Raw genomic sequence first — 12,629 nt, forward strand, 5'->3', positions numbered from 1 at the left:
AGAACAGTCTTGGTATCGCGTAGAGCATGCACTCTCATTGGGGCGCAAAGCAGCCAATCGTCCAAATAAGGCAGAATCCTTATGCCCTTGGACCAAAGAGGAGACAGGGCTGCACTCATGCATCTCGTAAAAAACATGAGGAGCAAATGGCCCAAATGGCAGGACTCTGAACTGATGGACTTGACACTGAAAACTGAATCTTAGGAACTTCCTGTGGTGGGGAGCAATGGGAACATGGAAGTAAGCATCCCTCTACACTCACAAACCAGTCTCCTTTCATCACAGATCGAAGAATGTCGACTGTGCGTAATATTCGAAAACGAAGACACTTTAGGAACACATTGAGGCGTCAAATATCCAGAATCGGACATAAACCGCCATCCTTTTTTGGAACAAGGAAATATGTCGAGTAAAACCCATCCCTCTGTCTGAGAGGGGGAACTTTTTCTTTGGCCTCTTTCAACAACAGCGACAACATTTCCATGGAAAGGGCCATTGAACTGGTTGCATCTTTGACAACTGTCAGAAGAATTTCAAAATCTTTGGTGGCCAGTGTCGGAACTGACGTGGCCCCCCTTGATGGTGGTGGGGAAAAGGGCAGCGTGACGGAGTCTCTTTGGTCACTCTGCGTCGCTGTGGGGTCTGAAGTTGAGGACAACCATGGTGACATGACCGCTGCTTTAAGCTTGTGTAGTGTGGGTGAGCTGGCGTCAATGGCATCCTAAAAGAAGGAGCCCATGGGGCTCTGTCGTGTGACCTCTGACATCTTCATTCTCTTTATTTATTCTAATAGTTCAGAGACGTTGGGGCCAAAAAGATGTCCAGGTACAATTGCCAGTTCCCTCAATGTCGTCTTGCAATCTTCAGGCAATCTTGCCTGAACAAGCAATACCCGGCGTCGGGCTAATAGAAGGGTCACTGAAAGTATCCCAAGTTCACGCATTACGTGACCTAGAGTCAACAGGGCAGTCTGTAAGAATTGAGCTACAGAGGAGTCAACATTTGCTGAGTCTAATGTGGTGTTACAGGCAAGTAGCAGCTGGTAAATAGTATTCTCCGCCCGAGTGATGTAGGCTACAGATTCAGATGTTTTTTTTTAATAATGTGTCAGTACAACCACAATGAGCACTTGGGCAGTGGACATTGTCTCTCACTGCTGAGTCAGCCTCAGCCATTAAGGCAAGAGTGCGGGCTGTCTTTGACCACTTCTTAGGCACATTGGAGCCTGTTAATGCACTGTGTTGTATTTTGGATTAGTATTAATAACGAAAACACAGCAGAAACAAACGTGCAGCAACTCAACACTTAATTTCTTTACTCATCTACTTTCTCCACCTCCAGGTCATAAGTGACACCTAGTGGCCACATAACATAACATAATATTTTCAGATAACACAACATTTTCCCTACTTTTTAAAGAATATTACTCAGTGGAAGTTATTTAACATGGCCTAATCACATTCTAAACCAGATCATAGCCAAAGAACAACTGCCTAACTATACCTAATTCACCAAGGTCGACGTGGAAAGAACATTAAGTTCTCTTATTCCATAACACAAGACATGCATATTTCTTCCTATCCAGCAGCAAGTACAAACTCCAGCATAACTCAACACAACACATATTGTCACGAAAGCACCAGAACAATGTAGAACTACTATTCAGCATCAACATGTAGCTGTAAATGAAAATTTACAACTTTACAGTACTGTTGTAGCTCTACTATTGTGATGAATGTGCATGTGTGAGTACAGTTCAAGTGACAAAGTCTTTGTGCCAGACAGGTGGACACCTGGTTCTGGGCTGTCTTTGGGTTTCTGGAGTGACAACCAACTTTGGCACCCCTGTAAGTTCATTATCTGAATGGCTTTGTCCAGGACATGGTGACAGGTGTGTTGCATTCCACACTTTCCCATCATCCAGGGATATATGTGTCCTGGCTTTTCTGTCCCACCACTGTAGACGGTGGACTGAATTTAGACCTGCTTTTTTTCACATGAGGTAGGTATCCTCACATGCACTCTGTCACCGGGTCGTAAAGCAGATGGTTTTGCAGCACGTTTGATGTCAGTGTAGGTTTTGACTTGAGACTGTCGTGCATGAACACGAGCTCACACTGTAGCATCAGTACAAGCAGAGGACCTGGTAGGTAGAATGTCTGAGTTTGTTCTAAGTTGACATCCCAGCAAGAGTTCACTGGGAGGAACACCTGTGGTGGCATGCGGTGTTGTGCGGTAGTGAAGCAAGTCCCTCACCAAAGTTTTCCAGGGTTTTCCTTCCAAGCTTGCTGTATGAACACAATCCTTCAGGACACGGTTCATGTGCTACCAGCGCCATTAGGTTGTGGAAAGTACAAGGAGGTACGAACAGGCTTGATATTCCTGCTTGTGAGGAATTCAGCAAAGGTCAAGGTCAAACTTTATTAAGATCCCTTGCGGGCAATTTGGATGCAGCAAAAATCAGAAACACAACAGACCCATACAATACATACCAAACACTGAGATTACCAAACCAGCAGGTTTCATCAATGTCCTATCTATACTGAATGTAGTTTTCTCAAACAGTATAGGCGTTGTTGTCCCTTTTTACATAATACCTCTGTATGCACATCGAAACACAATCTGTTATCAGTAGTGGTCCCCAGATATTTATAACTATCCACACATTCCACCTTCTCTCCCCTAATAAGGGTAGCCTGGGAAGAATGTGTTTTTGTTCTGAAGTCGATGATCATATCTTTTGTCTTAGACACATTCAACTGCAAACAAGCATCATCACACCATTTCACAAAGTCATTAACCACTGGACCATGACACATTTAATTGTTTTCCAAAAGACTCACGATAACTGTATCATCAGCAAACTTAAAAAAAAAAAAAAACTGTTATTGTGTTGACTTATACAATCATTTGTGTATAAAATATATAATAAAGAAGACAGAACACAGTCTTGAGAGGTTCCTACAGATGTCATCAAGGGAGCTGATAAACTACCATTAACTCTCACTCTTTGAGTTCTGTCACTCAAAGAGAATCCTGGATTCAAAGGTGAGAGATGTAAATTGCACACCATTATCAGTCATAATTTCCACTGGGTTGCCAAACCAGCTAAACATTGTGGCAAGAAAGTCTGTAATGGTATCAGTAGTGACATTACTGGTGAAGGCTATTTCTGGCCACTTACTGTAATAGTCAACTAACGTAAGTGCATATCTGCAATCCCAGGTCCCTAACTCGAATGGTCCAACAATGTCCACTCCAACCTTTAGCCAGGGTGCAGCAGGAAGTGGTACTGGCTGAAGGGGAGGCGTATGTGTTTTGGCACTTTTGTTGTGGGCTTGGCAAAGCTGACATGAAGTGATAGCGGATTGAGGTGAGTGATCCATGCCAGGCCACCAATACAAGTCACGAAGACACTGTTTGGTCCTGACGATACCCTGGTGACCCTGATGAGGTAAGTTAATTAGGGCTCCACGCAGAGATACGGGCACCACTAAACGGTATGAACCTCTAAAGACCAAGCTATCTTGTGCTGCCAGTTCATCCCTGATATGAAAGTATGGTGCCAGCTCAGGTGATAGGGTTTTCTTATTTTTGGGCCAGCCTATAAGTAGTTGCTGTCGCAATGCTGACAGTTCAGGGCAAGCAGCGCATCCTTTGGAGAACTCCTCCAATGAAAGAGCATGGGGTTCAGCTGAGAGGAATGCCACCATGTCGGGTTCAATGGTAGAGTCAGTATCCACACAGGTGAGCAATGGTAGGCGTGAGAGGCAGTCTGCTCTTACATTTTCGGATCCTGCCTCGTAGGATACTTCATAGTTAAAGCAGAGTAAGCGAGTGGACTATCTTACAATGCACATCCCAGCACGGCCCATACCTTTAGTTGCCAGCAAGGTAGTTAGAGCCTGATGATCCGTTTGCAGTGTGAACCATCGGCCCCACAAAAATGTTCGCCACCGTTTCACAGCCCAGATGCAGGCTAGGGCCTCTTTCACCACAATTGAATACTTTCATTCTGCAGTCGAGAGGCAAATGCAACAGTATGCTCAGAGTCGTCGGCATGAATGTTAGTTACGACAGCCCCTAATCCATAATCAGAGGCATCACAGGTTATCAGTGTATGCAGTGCTGGGTCAAAGATTGCTAGAGCTGAGCCGTTTATAATGAGCTCCTTCAATTTCTCAAAGCTTTTCTGTGAGCTCTCAGTCCAACTGAAAACGCTCACATTCCTTAAGCATGCCCTCATAGGCTCCACCTCCGAAGCGTAATTTGGTACGAACCGTGAGTACCAGGACGTCAATCCTAAGAATGAACGCAATTTGGCTGTGTCCGTGGGAGCTGGTGCTTGCAAGATAGCCTGAATATGGCCGTCATTGGGTAACAGACCTTGAGCAGTGATAGTGTGTCACAAGTACGTGTGCACGTGAGACCTGTGTGCTGTAGTGTTGTTAAAACAGTCTGCAGATTGTGATCATGTTCGGCTGCAGTGCGTCCATACACAATCACATCATCTAGATAGTTCTGGACTCCATGAAGGCCTTTCAGTATTGTAACCATCATTTTTTGAAAAGCCGCAGGCGCCAAGGCCTAGCCATAAGGTACCTGACAAAATCGAAACAACCCGTCATGAGTGATGAAAGCCGTCAGATCTCGGCTGTCCTCGTAAAGCATTACTTGGAGGTATGAATTGTTCAGATCGATGCTTAAAAACATTGTGGCTCCCTTTAATTCAGTGAATATGTCCTCTATGTGTGGAAGTGAATGGCTATCGATAATTACTGCTCTGTTCGGCTCCCGCAAATGCACACGAATTTCCGCATTTTTGTTTGTCGTCACCACAATAGGGGACACCCACAGGGAGGCATCCACCCATTCAATGATGCCCTCAGCTTGTAAGCGGCAAAGTTCTTTGGAAACTGCATTAAAGGAAGTCTGTGCAGTTTTTGTTGTAAAAGCTTCACTGACTCTCTTACTTTCACCCAATGTACAAAGCCTTTAGCACAACAAATGTCCTCTGTTGTTGCAGCCATCACTTGTTGCACAATGGTTGGAGATGGGGGTGAGATCAATTCATTTCCAGCAATGTGAATGTTCAGGCCAGCTACTAAATCCATGCCCAGTATAGAAGTGCCTTTCTCCACAACACAGATGCTAGTACTGGCCACTGCATCCCCATAATATACATGAGCGGATAGGCATCCGAGTACAGGCAGTGCCGCTTTTGAGTAAGTCACCAGTTTGCAGAGGACGCTTTCTCCACTAATTGATCCCGGATCATCTCGTGCAATCACCAGAGTTACAGTGTATACTGAGCTCACGTAAAGCAACAACATAATTCTTTACCGATTCATCTAGCCTTTGAGCATGTTGTCTGAATTTGTGTCGTGCGACGATGACATTCGTAGCCGGCTGGATGTTCTTCTAAAGCTTTAAAGGCATCGGTAACAGTCTGACCTGTATTAGGCAGTGTGTAAAAAAATTTTCAACACCTTGGCTCCCAAGCACTGTAGTATTCAATTCAATTCAAATTTATTTGTATAGCGCTTTTCACGATACATATCGTTGCAAAGCAGCTTTACACCAAATTGACATTTTTACAATATATGTAGTAGTAGCTTGATGTACATATGGCAGAGATGTGTGGTAAAGATCAATTAATGATGTAATCAAACAGACAAAGAACACTATAAATTAGTAGTAGAATTCAGTAGTGCTGTATGTTTTCAGGGTTGGCATCATCTGAAGTCCTCTGTGGGGTTGGCATCATCTCATCTTAAGTGTTCTGGATCCACACTGAAGCTTGTGAATTCCTAGTTACCATGGGATGTCAATCCCATGGCAAAAACAAAGAAAAATAGGAACATAATTAGCGTAGCTGCTGTTCAAACTAAGAAAACTAAGAAACTTAGCTCTGTTCAAACCAGAGCTAAAAGATTAATAATGAACATTTGATCAGATATAGCTGCAGGAAAAGTTTATGAGATGCATTATTTGAATGCTTGGGTAAAAAGATGTGTCTTTAATCTAGATTTAAACAAAGAGAGTGTGTCTGAACCCCGAACGTTATCAGGAAGGCTGTTCCAGAGTTTGGGAGCCAAATGTGAAAAAGCTCTACCTCCTTTAGTGGACTTTGCTATCCTAGGTACTACCAACAGTCCAGAGTTTTGTGACCTTAGGGAGCGTGATGGATTGTAGCGTGGTAGAAGACTAGTTAGGTACGCAGGAGCTAAACCGTTAAGTGCCTTATAGGTAAGAAGTGCTATTTTGTAGCTGATGCGGAACCTAATAGGTAGCCAGTGCAGAGACTTTAAAATTGGGGTAATATGATCATATTTTCTTGACCTGGTAAGGACTCTAGCAGCTGCATTTTGGACTATCTGTAGCTTGTTTATTGAAGATGCAGGACAACCACCTAGTTGTGCATTACAATAGTCCAGTCTAGAGGTCATGAATGCGTGAACTAGCTTTTCTGCATCAGAAACCGGTAACATGTTTCGCAGCTTGGCAATGTTTCTAAGATGAAAAATGAAGATGAGAAATATGATTTTCAAAAGACAAGTTGCTGTCTAATATAACACCCAGGCTTTTGACTGTAGTGGAAGTAACAGTACATCCGTCTAGTTGTAAATTGTAAGTCAAAAGATTCTGTGTATTGTTTTTAGGTCCAATAATTAATATCTCTGTCTTACCTGAATTTAATAGCAGAAAATTGTTGGTCATCCAATCTTTTACATTTTTAACACACTCTGTTAACTTTGATAATTCAGAAGTTTCATCTGGTCTTGTTGAGATATATAGTTGAGTATCATCAGCATAACAATGGAAACTAATCCCGTGTTTTCTAATAATATTACCAAGGGGCAGCATGTATATTGAAAATAGTAGAGGACCTAGAACAGATCCATGTGGCACTCCATACTTTACTGGTGATAACTGAGATGACTCCCCATTTAAATAAACAAAGTGGTAACGATCAGAGAGGTAGGATCTAAACCATTTTAAAGCCTGCCCTTGGATACCTGCATAATTTTGTAGTCGATCTATTAGTATGTCATGATCTATAGTGTCGAACGCAGCACTAAGATCAAGTAAAACTAGCAATGAGATGCAGCCTTGGTCTGACGCAAGAAGCAAGTCATTAGTGATTTTAACAAGTGCAGTTTCTGTGCTCGGATGGGGCCTGAAGCCTGACTGAAATTCTTCATAAATATAAATTTTTTGCAAGAATGAGCACAGTTGAGCAGATATAACTTTCTCTAAAATTTTAGACATAAACGGAAGATTAGAAATGGGTCTATAATTTGCCAGTTCACTAGGGTCTAGTTGTGGTTTCTTAATAAGAGGCTTAATAACCGCCAGCTTGAATGGTTTAGGGACGTGACCTAAAGATAACGATGAGTTGATAATATTGAGAAGCGGTTCTTCTGCCACAGGTAACAATTCTTTTAGTAATTTAGTGGGTACAGGATCTAATAGGCATGTTGTTGGTTTAGACACAGTGATGAGTTTATTTAACTCTTCCTGTCCTATAGCGGTAAAGTACTGCAGTTTTTCTTTGGGTGCGAAGAAAGAAGTTGACATATTAGATGCAGTATAATCTACATTGGTTATTACATTTCTGATGTTATCTATTTTATCAGTGAAGAAATTCATAAAGTCATTGCTATTAAACTGTAAAGGAATATTTAGATCAGGTGATGTCTGGTTATTTGTTAATCTAGCCACTGTGCTAAATAAAAACCTTGGATTGTTTTGGTTATTTTCTATGAGTTTGCGGATATGCTCGGCCCTAGCAGCTTTTAAAGCCTGTCTGTATCTGGACATACAGTTTTTCCATGCAATTCTAAAAACTTCCAAGTTAGTTTTTCTCCATTTGTGCTCAAGATTGCAAGTTTCTTTTTTGAGGGAATGGGTATTACTGTTGTACCATGGCGCAATACGTTTTTCTCTAACTTTTTTCAATTTGATGGGGGCAACAGCTTCTAACGTATCGGAGAAGATGGTGCCCATATTGCTAGTCATTTTGTCTAGATCCTGTGTATTAAGGTGTACACAGAGCAGTTGAGATAAATCAGGCAGGTTATTTGTAAATTTATCTTTGGTGGCTGGAACAATAGTTCGGCCAAGACGATAACGCGGAGCCATATAGTTAATATCAGTGATACGCAGCATGCACGACACAAGGAAATGGTCAGAAACATCATCACTTTGAGGTACGATATCTATATCAGTAAGATCAATTCCATGCAATATAATTAAATCTAGCGTATGATTAAAACGATGAGTGGGCCCAGTGACATTTTGCTTGACTCCAAAAGAGTTTATTAGGTCAGTAAACGCAAGTCCTAATGCATCATTTGTATTATCAACATGAATGTTAAAATCTCAGACAATTAGCACTCAAAATTTACCAATAGTTCTGAAAGGAATTCTGCAAATTCTTTTAGGAAATCTGTATATGGCCCTGGCGGTCTATACACAGTAGCTAAAACATCTGGCAGAGTAACATTAAGCAAAAGTATTTCAAATGAATTAAACCTGTATCCTGTTTTCTGAGTAACATTGAGAATATCACTATATATTGTTGCAACACCACCACCACGACTACTCTGATGGGGCTCATGCTTGTAATAGTAGTTTGGTGGAGTAGACCCATTTAGACCAATATAATCATTAGGTTTTAGCCAGGTTTCAGTTAAGCAGAGTACATCAAAACTATTATCTGCGATCATTTCACTCACAATAACTGCTTTGGGTGCAAGTGATCTAATGTTTAGGAGCCCAAGCTTTAAAAATGGTTTCTGTTCGTGTATTTTGATTTTTTCTGGTTTAATTACGATCAGATTTTTTCTAGATCCTGCATTAAATTTATGTTTTGACCTCACTATTCGAGGAACAGACACAGTCTTTATGGATTGGACAGTGCAAGTACTATCATTTAAGCATTCAGAACAAAAGCCATTGTAGCAATCATTCGAGAATGTACTCACTAGTCAAATGGAGCGTAGCATCCTGGAGATGTTATCCGACAGCAGTTCCGCACCGACTCTGCTGGGGTGCAGGCCATCAGCACGGAAAAGCCTAGGACGCTCCGCTCTCTCAGCTCCATCTGCCTCACCAACAGCTCCTGGATCTGCTTCTCCACGGCCTCCAGCTCGAGCTGCAATGAGTGCAGCTCGAACGTGTCCTCACCTGCACTCAAAGGTGGACACAAATTCGCCATTAAAGCAAGTAACAGTGAGTAAACAATGGAAATGTGTGTAAGCAGTGTGTAAACAATGCAAGCAGGATTAGCTGCAACCACGCTGGTGCTGCTAACGGGCTATAAGCTAGCAACTCGGGAAATCAAAACAAAACTAGTGATAACAAAGCAATCCGAATGTTTTAGTTGTAGAATACAATAGGGGGTATATTCACACGTTATAAGAAACGAGAATGATGGTGTATAAAATTGATTTTGAATTGAAAAACAGACAATAAGAAATTAACTTGACGGAGCTCAAACTCTCAAGCGTGCGACCGCAACCAACGACACACTTCCTCTCCTCTGGCCACCGATCTCCCGTAGCATTGATGACGACAAGACAACTTCTTCCAGGTGTGAATTGGTACAGAGGGCTGACCCGGGCATGGCAAGAACATAGGAGGCGTAGGTAAGTGCTGAGTGCTGCCATCCTCGTCACCAAAATGTCGTATTTTGCATTAGTATTAATAAAGAAAACACAGCAGAAACAAACGTGCAGCAACTCAACACTTCATTTCTTTACTCATCTACTTTCTCCACCTCCAGGTCATAAGTGACACTTAGTGGCCACATATTAACATAACATTTTCAGATAACACAACACACTGGCGAATTCAGCAACAAAGTCCTTGCATGGAGGCATAGTAAACGTACTATCAACATTTTGCTTGAAGAACACATTCGTTTGAGCAGGCTGAGCAGAGTTATTAAGACCCAAACGAGCCACCGCCATCTGCAGAATCGAAAGAATGTCATCAGTAGAAGATTGGCCTGCACCAGATGAATGTACAGACCCACTTTTTGAACCACCAGCATTAAAAAGGCTGGAGAGAACATCCTGTGGGGGGCCAGGCAGCATGGCAGGTTCCACCAACTCTTCATCCAGGAAATGTGAATTAGATGCACTTATGGATAGAAGGTCTAAATCGATAGTATCTGGGGGTTGGAAATCAATCTCGTTCACTGAAATGTTCTCTGTAGGCGTGGCTGATACTGGTGGTTGTAAAGACTGAAGCAGATGTTTCGTCTCTGCCATCTCTGAAGAGAGAGTAGCAACAGTCTTTGATAGCGAATTTTCTGTCTGCGGTAAAGATTTCTTTTTGGTCAGCAGAGCGTCAGCAGCCGCTGATGTGCGACGTTTTTGAGAGCGCTGTGGCGCAGAATGCAACTGTGTGAGGCTAGCATAAGAGTTAGGATCTAGCTCTGCAAGACGAAGCGGTCTTTCTGACAGTGGCAGCAATCGTGTCCGTCATCGGGAAGAAGTGTGTAAGGGCACAGTTTGCAGCTCGGTGGAGAGACAGAGATATGAGAGCTGTGTGCCAAAAACAGGTCCTCGGTAGCACCGTAGGAACTCAAAACTGATATAATACATGCACCAAAATATCAAGCGTTGATAAAATCTTCAGATAGAACCGAAAGATTATAAGTGAGAGGAATCACACATGAATTATCAAAATTGCCTTCAGATAGTACAACGAGAGCTTGCACGATGGAAAATATACGTCAAAATCAATGGTAAATAGGTCAGCGGGGAAACGCTACCAAAGTGCAGTCAAAACCAGCCACCAGATAGTACCGTGAGGCACAGGGAATGCCAACACAACAATCAAATGTACACTCACGTAACGAAGAAAGGGAATCCAAAATATCCGATGATAGTGCAGAGCGTGCTGTCACAGCTTGGGAGGATGAATCCTCGCAACTCAGGTAAGCTGCACGGGACAGCGCTAATCAACGACCTATCATAAGCGGGGAAGTGAAAGAGGCTGGGCATTGAGCTTCTGTGGTTCATATCCATATGACTCTATTGGTATTTATTTTCTCGACCTATCTAGCTGACGCAGTGATTATCCACTAGTGCTTAGCACTAGTGGGGGTCCTGATCATCACACCACTTTTATACGCTGCCAAAAATTATCCCATGCTTTCTTAATTTCTCCCTCATTTTGCAGTCTTCCCAACATGCACTCATATGATGCAATTTCAGTCATCCCATCAGTCCAATCTTTCAAATCAGGGGTTTTGGGGCATTTCCAATTGTGTAAAATCATCCTGGCAGCTGTGATACAACCAACATTAATAAGGGTACATGTATTTTTTGCTACATTAGGTACAATTGATTTATCTCTAAGAAGGCATAATTGTGGTTCTACAGGTATATTAAAGCCCAAACACTCAAGTATTCTCACAATTTTATGCCAGAATTGCTGAACAAAGGAGCATTCCCAAATCATATGTAAATAAGTGCCCTCATCTTCCTTACATTTCCAACATATACTATTTCCAGCTATCCCCATCCTGTAAAGTCTAAATGGTGTATAATATTATCTATGTACTATTTTGTAATGGATGAATTTCCCCCTATCTTTCCCTTATGTTCTTACCCACATTAGATAGGATATCCAGCCAGTCATTATCATGAATATTGATCCCCAAATCCTTCTGCCATATTGTTTTCAAGTTATTACAAGTATCTGCATTTACATTGAGCATTAATTTATAACACATAGAAGCCGTTTGGGTTTCACGGGGTAACTTAAGATAGGCATACACAGGGTTATCACTTGCATTAAATTTGTTCCTAACACACTGTCTGATCTGCAGATACTTCGAAAAATTTCCTTGGCCGACAATATTATATATTTATATATTATATATTATATTATATATTATATAAATATGGATTTGAGTGCCATTTAGCTCCAGAGCTTTGCGAAAGAATACTAATGGGATGAAATGGTGAAGCCAGTTTCTGTTCTATTTTGATCCAGTCCAGCTCAGAGTCTGTCTCACTCCAGTGTTTAGCCAGTTTGGCCATTTCAAAAGAGATATTATACATCATCACATCTGGTAATCCAAGTCCCCCCTTCTCCCTTGGGGAAATCAATTTACTCATTTTAATCTGAGGTCTTTTTCCTTCCCACAAAAAAATCCTTGATAATTTTATCATATCTTTTAAAGATAGGGTCTGGAATGTTCACAGGTATCATCATGGATATATAATTGAACTGTGGAGCAATAATCATTCTGACAACATTTACTTTACCCCATAAAGAAAGTTTCAACTGTTCCCATTTGTCCACATTATTTTTTTATCTTTGATAGCAGTGGGTCATAATTCAACATCATTATATCTTCCAAATTCTGAGTTAGCTTAACCCCAAAGTACTTCATACCCTTTGGAATCAATTTAAAGCCACTGTATGGGCATGACATGTTCTAGATATTGGCATAGCCTCAGATTTTTCCTAGTTTATTTTGTGTCCTGACACATCGGAATATAACTGAATAATTCTCATTAATGGAGGTAAAGACTTGAGAGGGTCACAAGATAACAATAAAATATCATCTGCATATAGCATGTGTTCCATCCCCTCCTCTACCC

General features: G+C 41.6%; 1 pseudogene; it reads right to left on the reverse strand.

The window, feature by feature from the left end:
- Nucleotides 1-1,314: 1,314 nt before the first annotated feature.
- Nucleotides 1,315-9,223, reverse strand: LOC127162761 (uncharacterized; annotated as a pseudogene).
- Between the last annotated feature and the right edge of the window lie 3,406 nt (nucleotides 9,224-12,629).

The sequence above is a fragment of the Labeo rohita genome, chromosome 3 (genome assembly GCF_022985175.1).
Source record: "Labeo rohita strain BAU-BD-2019 chromosome 3, IGBB_LRoh.1.0, whole genome shotgun sequence".
NCBI classification, from domain to species: Eukaryota; Metazoa; Chordata; class Actinopteri; order Cypriniformes; family Cyprinidae; genus Labeo; species Labeo rohita.